General features: G+C 30.4%; 1 protein-coding gene across 1 annotated transcript in view; it reads left to right on the forward strand.

Annotated features, from left to right (window-relative positions):
* Positions 1–12010, forward strand: part of LOC134265673 (uncharacterized) — a 31209-nt gene that overhangs the window by 18717 nt on the left and 482 nt on the right. The window lies entirely within an intron of this gene.

Genomic DNA, 12010 nt, shown 5'->3' on the forward strand with positions numbered 1-12010 from the left:
TCAAATATCTGTTTTATAATTTTTTTGAATTTTCGGGAAATATTCAAAACAATATAAATAATTGATTTTGGAATATTACGTTTTCCCCCATAAGGGTTATATAAGAAACACTAGCCTTAGCTACTTTGAACAAATGCCTGGTAAGGTATCTCAACGTTTTGTGAGTAAACATATTAATGAAAAATTTTGTTAAAACATAAATAAAATAGAGGAGCGTATCGCTGTCCTATATTCAATGGTTTCTCGATGACTGAAATTAAAAAAAATAAACATACTTGGAGATTTTTTTTCATAAGCTGCAATAAAGTAGCTCTCTCCTATTTTAGGGGAAGGGGGCTACACCTCCTAAAGGTCTCCGTAATGGTGAAAGTGCAGAGGTGACTCACTCCCACACAGTTTTGGCTCATATATATTATCAGTAAATGGCTTTTTTATTGACATTTTTTTTACCTGGATTCCAAAAAATGTAGTTATGCATTCGATCCTAAAATATTCATAATGATCCATAATTATATCGCTTATTATTTCGTGTATGTCAACATTACAATTTAAGTTAATCTCTCATGTTTACTGACCTTGATAGTTTTTTTTTGGGGGGGGGGGGGATAGCCAATGTAACTTTGGGATCTATACATGGGAACAGATCTGTTAAAAATTATCATATTTTAAGTAAAACTATCGCTGTTTTATATACTACTGACATTTGGTTCATTAAGCGGTTCTAATTTTCAAGCGAAAGTCTCTGTATACTGCGCGCGTACATCCCGCATGAACTGTCATGGCTGTTGAGTAGAGCGAAAAAATATAATTGCACCGTTACGAAGATGCTGTGGAATTGTTACCAGAAAACATCAGATTAGAAAATATCTGAAAGAGCTACATTATTGCGGCCATTATTCATAAAACGATGGAAACAGTTTTAATGTTAAATACATGTACATGTATTCTATACATTATACCACTTCAAACTGAATGTAGTGTGACTGAATGTAGCCCAGTGATACAATCTAAGAATTTTAAGGCATAAATTTGATTTTTTTTTTTTTTTTTTTTTTTTTGTAATTCATAACCTGGCAAGAAAGACATTATTTGAATAAAGATTAAGAATTATCTGAAAAATAAAGCAGCATTGAAATATTGATCTCTAAATGATTAACACACTTTGTAATTGCCTTTTTTCAGATACCGAAATGTTTTTCCTTCGCAAACAATATGTAAAGGACCAGCAGAAACAAGACAAATATATAACACGTCCACATCCAATAGAATCTGTACTTTGATAGACAGAAAACCAGTCTAAAAAGTAATAAATATATACTATTATAACAGAAACTTTATCCGAAGGGCCGTATCACGTCGAGTTGACAGGCGCAGATCATCAGATCAAACGAGACGCGAAGCATAATAATAAGTTACTTTTTAACGCACAAGAAAAATAACGTCATGTTCCTCCGTACTACGTCATCAGTTTCAGAGAGTGGTGTAATGGATTCAGAAACCCACAGTGTGGTGATCCAGAAAGTCGGATCACGACGTCACGTGATAGCGTAAAATCAACAGTAAAATTGAGTGATACACATTAAGTATATAATAAATATATCTAAATTAGTATTTAATTAGGTTTCATGAATCAATCAGGAAAATAATTTTCTATACCCACGCAGTACAGTTAAGGTGCGGAATAGAAATATCGACTATTTTTTGTTTTTAAAAATGTATTCATAATCGGGATGGCGATAATTTATACTACATTTTTCATATCGGATAATTAAAATTGTGATTAATAACTACTTTTATGTAGTAATTATGAATTATGTGTTATGTATGTAGTAATTATGTATTGCGATCACTGACTTGTTTATAACATGTTATGTGGGATTTTACTAACGATAAAACAGCACGTTGTAGTAAGTTTTAATGTAGTTTGATGATTTCTTACTGCCGTGGTTAAATTAGCAAATCAACTCATTTTGTGGTCGTTTAAAGAAATTTATTTTGTATGACGTATATTTTGTATGATGTCATAGTTAAGTTTTCCAGTACAAATTAGGTTCCGCCTCCTTTTTGTAACCTTAACTGTGCTGTGAACCGTTGATTTTCATTGTTAATGCTGGAAATTCTCAAAATAAAGAAAAAAAGAGCTGCAGATGCAAATGTACACCATATAACGACTCATTAGGCTCATGTGTTTCAATAGCATAAATGACAGTTTCTTGGCCGGAAGTCCAAAAGTTGCTACATTATGCCGAGTTAGAGAAAATTCGACCGCAGTATCTGAAAAACATGCATTTAAGAATGCCCAAGAATATTAATTTCGCTCAGATTAACATATTAATAAACCTAATGCATGGTAGAACTCGGGCTGCATTTGTTGTATATGGCGGACTAGCACGTTTTAATTAAATGGTCGGAAGGGGGGATGTTTTAAGATTTACTGGGTATTTGTTTCATTCTAAGATCTAAAAATAACATTTAATGTTTAAATGGAGCATTAATTTTTTTGTGAATTTACTTTTTTACTAAATGTATTCATTTTTAATGTTATCATTAAACTTTAGAAGGTAACACATAACTCTTAAAACATCCCCCTTCTTGCTATCAGTCATTTTGAGGAAATATAGGCACCACATCCAGTAAAGAAAGAAGTTTTTTCACCGGCATTTTAGTACAATACTTATGATTAATAGCTACAAAAACTTGAAAAGCCAAAATATTGTTAAAAAATTTTTATTAAAAATGCAAAATTTTGATTTCTGTTAAGAGGGTTAAAAAGAACTCTCGGTAGTGGAAAGCTCCGGCATATCAGAACAGAACCCCTCTTTGTTTTAAGCAGGCAGACTACGAGCCCGAGTTCGAACTCGCTTTACTAGAAATTTCTTATGTACGTGCCAAGATAAACCTTTCAAAAAAGTTGTCAAAAAAAAGACAACACTTGATTTGTGTTTTCAGTAAAGAACCCCTTTCAATGAAATCGTACAAATGGGGTCAAATTTAAAGAAGATAACAGAACTGAGAGTTAAAAATATTATACAATTTTCATGATGAATTTCACTAATCTATTCTCAAAATTTTCTCACAGACGTAGCCGTTTTCAACGCTCCCAGGCATATCAGAACAGATAAATCCTTTTTTGCTTTTTGTTCTCATATTATTTTCTCCAGGAAGATTTGAATTTTGAATCTCACAAGCCCCTTCCATCGGGATCGATGTTCCATCATGAAATTTCCAAGTTCCGCTTTCTAATACGGCTTGGACCCAGGTCATAAATTCTCCAAGCGCTCTAAATGATTCTGTGAGAAAAGATACAAAATAACAGAAGACCATCTCCAAAAATTTGTTTGGTTGCCCTTTCCCGACTAAAAAACATTTTACATTCCAAGACAAGATTTTTTTTTTCCCCTTCTTATTCCTCTTGTCTCGTTAACAAATATGTGGAAATTTTATCGATAATAAAAGAATTCTCCTTGTACCCACCGACCAAATTATTTTAACCGCGTCCGGAGGGCGTATGCAAACATTATTTTTTTTTAGGTGCCTCAGGCAAATAACAATAATTTTGTAGAAAGCATAATAAGTACTCATTAATTTCAATTATAAAAAATCAATTTTTAAGGTACGTATGAGATTTAAATTGTCTTAGCCCATTAATGACATTCCATTTCTGACTTAACAAAAATAAACCTCACTGTTGATCATAAGCAGATAAATATAACCATTTTGAATATTTCAAAGTTATTTACTGTCAAATCACAAAAGAGCCATAGCGCATTTGATAGTCACTTTCGCCTACTCCAGTAATGATTTTTTAAATACTTTGTGTAACAAAAATTTTGTCATATAATGTTAGTTTATACATGCCTTAAAGCAACTCACACAAAAATAATACTCAATTATTAATAGTTCTCTCATATGATAGTTATAAAAATCGTTCAGTTTATATGGAGAATATAGTAAATACTGAGGTACCCCCCTAAACAATGACAAACTGTAGGAAAAGACCACCCTTAACCAGAAAAACAACTTCTGAATAATTTTATTTGGATATTACTGCTCTTCATTACGCTTAGATAATTTTGGTTAAAGGTGGTCTTCATATTGAAAATGTTGAAAATATGTATTTAATTTTTCTTCTAAAATTATTTCAAAATTCAACAATCTGTCTTAATTTTATCCAATTGATTACCAAGACTTCCTGGCGTAGTGGTATGATTGCTGGATTGAAGATGTAATGATCGTGAGTTAGAGTCTCACTGTGTGTACTACGATTTTATTTTTTTTCTTGTGTGCATTTTCCTATGTTTTATTATTTTATAATATATATGTATAAATAATTTTTAAAAGAAATATATAATGCAACATTACACATTGAAAGTATCTTGGGGAAAAACAGTTTTAAACAATTTTAATGACCCAAAGTCATAGCTGCTAGCCTGTTTTATTTTTAAAATTTTCAAACAATCTTGTTTAGAATAAGAGTATTAAAGAAGTAAAATTACTGTCATGCAACAAACTTGCAACTATGAAAATATAACACTGGCTCACAAATGATACATACATGTGGATTGATTATGATTTGAAAAGGTACATGTATCTATAAATAGAAACAGGTGATTTCCTTTTAAATACTTGAGTAGGCCGATTCGTCGGTAAGGCAGCTATGGCTCTTTCTTTTGGGGTTTAATTATCGTTGTTTTCAAGGTATGAAGAAATTAACCCAGGAATTTATGACACCACTGAATGCAAATTTTCATCAGTTTACTACTGGACAAAGCCTTAACCTCAACAAATCCATATTAAACTAAAGTACTTTCCTTAAACCACAAAAATTTCACCCTTCAAAAATGTGTGATTTTACAGTATAATTATTTTTGATTAAATTTATAACTTAACTTTAGGAAGCAAAATCTATAAAAAAAATATTACCCAAATACATTTTGCAGATTTCATATTTCCTCTTAGAATCGATTTTGACGAGATCCCCTCCCTCATCTTGACAATTCTGACGTGCTTTTTCGTAAGTCTGAAATTCTGAGTAGTACTTTAAACAAATATTAAAATCTTCTGTGTCGTACAAGGTATAATTCGCAAAACAGTTTGCTGCAATGAAATGTATCAAATTGAGTTACATGTAATTAATATTAATTATTAAAATTATGAATTATTCCATCCTTGTATTTTATCTTTTATATTCTTTGAATGAGAAACTGAAAATTACACACAAAAAATGTTTAAGCCAGTGTTGAAATAAGCAAAATATTATGTTCATATCTATGCGAAATATTTGAAATAGAATGTATACAAGACCGATGATATTTATAAATATAGATAGTTATAAGTCATAAATGTTTGATTTTCATTCAAAAAATAACAGAATGTTCTTTCACCAGAGTGAATAAAACTCTCATCAGAAACAATAATAAAACAAGGTAGCGTTGACACAGAAAACAAGTTGATAAGCCTATAATAATACAGTAGAATAGCTTATAGATAATCTAACACGATAATAAAGAATTGACGCTAATACCAAAGTGATTTTCATTCCATTTGTTTATAAAATAAGTTCACAATTAATGCATATAGCGACTTACACTTACTACGAATCCGTACCTGGCACTGCATTATAAGTGTGCTTTACTTTATCTATTTAAGAAAGGATTCCCCCGTTGACTACTTACACGGCACAAAAGAATCCCATGCCAGACCCGACAATATATCCCCCAGCATTGGTTCAAAACAACATATACATTCAGTAGAATTTTTGTCATAACTTAACATGTAATATCAGTGGACGGTATACAAACAAGTACCGAGACACTTGAACCTGTTTCTTATATAGTTGAAGTAGATACAAGAGTCTTTTGGATAAAAGTTTCCTTTTACTGCAAAACTTTGCCTAAATCTCGTGGGTTTGGCAATTTTGAAATGATGAAATGTTAACGTTATGAGAAGATGCAGAATATATTATTCAAACATTTCGTAAACACGTTGTTGAATGCTTCATTCTTTGAATGATAAGCGATGTAAATTAAACTTCTCATTTCTAGTTCAAATAAAGTAATCAAAAGGGCAATTTAAATGTTAGGTCTTCATTTAAAATGTTTGCTTTGCTTTCAGTAGACAAAGAGGTTTCTCATCTTTGTGTTATTCTCAATATTTGATGCCCTCTATATATTATTGTCTGAAAACAGTATTTACGTATTTGTCTTGCTTTTTAATAGTAATATTACACTTTCAAAAATCGATGTTTTCGCTTTACAAAAATATTTAGAAATGCCTATATATGTTTTATCAGAAAAATCTTTGTTAAGTATTGTAGCATATCAGTTATTAGATTCCTTGCAGTTTCTGATGCAATTAAAACTGATATTTATGTAAAATATTATATATGTGTAACCATAATCAATTGAAGGAAAAGATAAAAAAGTTTTCTTTTCTAAATCTTTTAAGGAAAGTGGTATTTCTCACATTCATGTGGTTACACGATAGCCAATTGTTATGGCGCTTACCTCCTTATGGAGAGGGCTGTGTTCGATTCTCCATACCACGACAAAGCTTGGCGTATAATGTATGTTTAAAATGAAACAAAAATATTTTGACTTTTTGCACACATTAAAAAATGATGAATCGTTGACCATCAGTATTCAATAACGTCATCTCCCGACTTCTTTTTATTAAAGTATTTTCTTTTTCTATCATGTTTGGTTTTGTTTCCGCTAGACAATGGTTTAGGCCTTAAGAAATACACGTCCAAATTTTGTAATATACAAGAAACAAGAACCTAGAGATTACAAGGGTAGATATTTATAATTGGATTTTAAAAAAAGAGTTAAATCACTCATTATTCAGAGATTCCGTTTGATTTTTCTTTGTATCTTAGCTTGCGTTTTGAAGCTGGGGAATCATAATCTCTTTTATACGTTATATGTACTCAATAGGATACACCAAGAATCGATCAGCACGATATGTTTTTTTTTCTTTACATGTCTATGAGGAAATGATTTTCACAAGTGTGTTAAAATACGAACAATGAATCAATGTGAATATTGATTACAATCAATACAATTAATAGATGTTTCCTTTCGACGCGCTTTTCTAAAACACTTTGTACTTCCTATACTAAATTTAGTTTAAATGAATCCTTGAATGACTTAAAATGAGAAAAAGACGAATAATCATTTTATTCAAAAGGCGGCGAAATGAAGCATAAGATGTGTCGATATCCATGAAATGTTTACTCTAGATCCACCACTGTCAAATCTTTTTTTTTTCTTAGCCATAATAATACTGTAAGCACCATCAGAAGTATCCGCTTGTACACTAAGTCATTATATACAAGTTATACTGTGGAATCAGTTTAATTCGTGGGGGTCAATGTTCGTGGGCAAGTAAAATTTTCCCTGTTCGTAGGAACGTAATTTCGTGGGTTTTTCTTTAATACGATGGTTCAACAATTTTTAAAAATAAATGTTCGTTGGGATGAAAATAAATCTTTGTGTCACCCTAATAATAAAATCTTCTGACTTATCAGGAAATATTTAGACCCCCTTCCAAGTGAAAATATTTTGCTTGCACCCCCCCCCCTTTCAACCGAAATTGCTTTCATCGGCCTCGTTGTTGTATCTGGATGATTAAATTTCACTGTCTAAATTAAATGACAGGTTATGTAAAATACATATACAAGGATACAATTTAACCGTATTTATTTCAGAATTTCATTAAGGTGTTCTCGTTTGTAATTGTACACAGTGTACACAAGTTATGCATACATGGAAAATTAATCACGAAGACTATATTAGATGCTATATATTCCGAAATACAGGTATTTTCTTTTGAATGTTAATGAGAATATCTATTCAAAATGAAAATCAAGTCATGACAAAGATCCTTATATTAATCTGCGAGTAAGAGCTCGAGATCGCGAATTCAGGAAATGTCTAATAGATATGTTTGGGTTTTTTGGGTTTTTTTTTTTTTTTTGAAAATCAATAAATCGTAATAATGTAAAAAAAAAAAATTATTGTAAAAAAAATGCATTGATGCGAGTCATTCTGAAAAGCTTTCAATAAGTTTGCAAATATCATGCAACAAAGGCGAACCTCTGTTTTGCATTGTGATATCAAACTTCATTTTTTTCACCCACATTTCGTCTTTTTTTCTCCAAACAGATTTTGTAAGCAATTCTTTGTTTTATTAGTTTTGTTATTTCATATTTGATTGATTCGTTCTATGTTTTTACGTAATTTTGACTTTAAATGAGAATCTTACTTTGGCGCTAATATTTTAACTGTGGCGGAACTATGGCACTGATTTTTTAACTGCAAGAGCTAGAAAATTTATCGATAAAGGGCCCATGAAGAACCTTACTTGCAACATACTAATTGAAAGGTAAGACATTTTTTATTTTTCTTCCATTTTTTGTATACTCTGAAATACATCACATGGTGAAAATCATTTTTACCTGCTAATTATTATTCTAATTACCCAGAGCGAAATTCCTTGATCAAAGGAAATTCTTTTGAAACACCTTCTGCAAATAAATTGAGTAACTGTTATAACCTACATGAACTCAAGTTGTATATTTCTCTGATTAAGTAAGATACTCAAAAAATGATATTGATTACATGTACCTGTCAATTAATACACAGTGCGATATACATATCTTTGTATGTGAAATTGTAACAGCATATAACAATATCAGTATTTTGATTGTTCTAAATGAGTCCCTTGGATATCAATAAATATGTTTGTCTCTCGTTGTTTGATTAAAGGTTACGAATAAAGCATTATACGTTCATGATAAGCATTATACATTAGATATCTAAACATGCTGCATAACGATTTATTTTATGAATAATTCATATCAAATTTACATTTAAAGGCTTCTTTAATTGAGTTTTTGATTTCTGGCTTAACCTTTTTGTTCCTGAATAAGATGAGTGCATTTCGTGCTTTTGATTTTGACAGAGAGAAAAAAAAGAATTTTGTTTAATACGGCATTAAAAACTTAGGTAGAATTATTAGGTTACTGTCTGTTAATTTTTTTTTTCTTACAAGAAAGGGCAAGGTTTAATTCGCTTTTAACAATGTTATCAATAACAATATACTTAAATAAAAAAAATTTTTAGAATGTGAACACTGAACGATTCATTACATGTATAATAAGAAGACCTAATGAATGTGTGTATCAGCCTTTAGAAAGTAAAACTTTAAAAAAATACAATAGAATCTTTCATTTTTTAATTTTTTTTTTCTGATAAGAGAAGATACTGACCAGTTAATTTTTTTTGACAAACAAGATCACTTCAGTTTTGTCATCTTTACCTCTCCTTGCTTATGCAAAAATGTCCACTATCACTTATATATGGTTCGTATGTCTCCTCAACGTTTTTAGAACTCATGAGCATGCTTTAAGTAAGTTTTTTTTTTAAATGATCATGCAATTTACATGTACTTATGGATAAACTGATATTACAGGCAGGGATCAGTACAGAATTTTCACCATTTTGTAGCTTCCACGGTTGTTAAGGTCAGGATCTAGTACATGAAAGGTGCTTACAGATTTATCAAATTTAAGAAATATCTCCTTGAATGATGCTTTATAACTTTGGTCAAAGAAGGTTTTTCTGGGTATATTTTGTTTGTAAACAAGATGAATAATCATACTTTAAGCTGTTATTTCCTATGAAAAATTGTCATGAATATATGAGGGGTTTTTTTCCATATCGGACAAAGAAAGTGTATCCAGATTGCCTACAGTCTTTCAGAAAACTGTAGCTTGTATGTTTTTGGCCTCTTCTTTAAAATAATGTCAAATTTAATATAGCTATCGGGACTTATTTTCATGTGATACAAATTGAATTCCAAGAAAATACTTTATTTTTTACACAATTCTATTTAAGCCGTAAAGTACTGGAAAAGGAAAGTTGAAAGTGGTAATGACGTCATACCAATTCTGGTTCTAAAAAGTTAGTCTACAGACATTCACGATTTTGGCCTTAAAAGAACCTTATTGAAAAACAAACCTATTATTTCAATTCGTAGTATTTTAGTTGATTCTAATTGTAGATCCTTTTTTATTTAACTATTGAACGTTCGTTCTATCAAAGCAAAAGAACTCATGACTATTATACACTGTAACCGGTCAATAAAGGGAGCATAATCCTCCTTGGTACCTGATCCAACCTTTGGAGTTGACATGGGTCTCTTTTGAAATATTTTAATTATCTTGGGGGAAATTTTGTGATTGATCTTTATGTCATATCTTCAAATTTATCATTTTAATCGAAGTTAAATAACATTGCATGATTTAATAAAAATATTCTATCATACCTTGTTGTAACTGATAAAAATTATCCTGTTATCAATATTAACGTAATTGACTGACCCTTCATTAGCGAAAAGTAAAATTATCAGAATTTGGACACTCACTGTCATGAATAACTTTCTCTACTTAATTAGACTTTAGCAGTCTTTATTTGCCGATGTGTCAATAATTCCAATAAAACAAGGCTAATCTGCATAATTATGATTAAAGAATATGCATTGAAATGTAATTTGATATGGAGATTTTAAATCAATCTGTGGATGTATAAATATTTGAGTAACAAAAAGGTCAAAGAGAACATTAAATCGTGAACGTATCAAAGATATTGAAGGCGATGGAAATGTTTTTAAAATTATGTTTCATCTCTTCTGTGAGTTTGGGTATTGTGTTAAAAACATCCGTTTTTAATGTTATTAACTATAAGCATGCAGTTAAGGTTTTCGATTTCCCAACGAATTCATGTCTTGAGTTCAACGCTGTACGAAACGGTCTACATTGCTTCTCAAAGTGCTTAAAGACATCTCAAAGGTTTTATATGTTTAGTCATCACGTGTTGAGAAGACGTTGCATGTGCTGTGTAGATTCCCCTGGAAGTGTTTTAAATGATTCAAGCTGGAAATCGTATAAGCCTCGTAAGTATAAAAAAATATTATTGTGATTTGTAATTTCAACTTCTGAAAAGAAAATGGTTTTTCATGTTTTCAACTAAACCTCTTTTCCTCGCTGATTAACAGCCATAATTGATTTTTGTTTGTCTCTCACTAGTGGATTATATATGTAATTCCCTGATACCTTGCTTCGAATCACCAAGTTTTATTAGTTTTGATATATTAATGTTGAGAAGAAAATACGGGATTATAAAAAAAGTTTAAAACAAAAAAGAACGATACTTTACTTTTATTGATGAAATACTAATTATCCTTTATATAATGATGCTAGGTTAAAGTATATTTAAGATCACTTTTGTAAATGTATCAAAAGATTTTTGCCGAAAGAGCTCATTCATATACAATGGCCAGGCAACATTTCATATATATTTGCCTAATATCAAATCGGAAATTTGTTTATGTAAGGATACATGTAGTATTAACGACTGTTGAGGTATGCTTATAATATCTTTGAAATAAAAAAAAATATATGTAGCTATAATAATGTAATAATCCATTAATCAATAAATAAATTCAAAAAGAAAACAACGAATTGAATGTAAAAAAAAACATACACTAATTCTGTTGTTTGTTTCAGCACTCTGCCCATCTACATATGCCATGTATAACTACACACATTATAATATTTGCCTACGATACATATCAATATCAGCTAATTACACAGAGGCTGTAGGAAACTGTCAAGCCGATGGTGGAGATTTAGTTAAGATTGATTCCTCTCACAAGTACGACATCTTTAAAGACCACATTGGTATGTTCCACTGTCCATTTAAAATCAAAGCTGGGATATACTTTGGGTATTTTTATTTGAAACACATCTCAGAATATTCTAATTTTTTAAATTCAATTTCTTTCTTTTTTTAACATTTTATGAATAGGAATTTTCTGGGCTTATTCTTTTCAAAGCTAAATCCACAATATGGAAAAAAAACATACCTTCCAACCATCAATTTAACTACACATAAGACTATAAGTAGACTTGTATCGTTCTTTGAATTGAAAAAAAAACTTGTTTGCA

This window comes from Saccostrea cucullata, unplaced genomic scaffold (assembly GCF_032062105.1).
Source record: "Saccostrea cucullata isolate Sc308-1 unplaced genomic scaffold, CSIRO_AGI_Scuc_v1 ctg1064, whole genome shotgun sequence".
Classification (NCBI taxonomy): domain Eukaryota; kingdom Metazoa; phylum Mollusca; class Bivalvia; order Ostreida; family Ostreidae; genus Saccostrea; species Saccostrea cuccullata.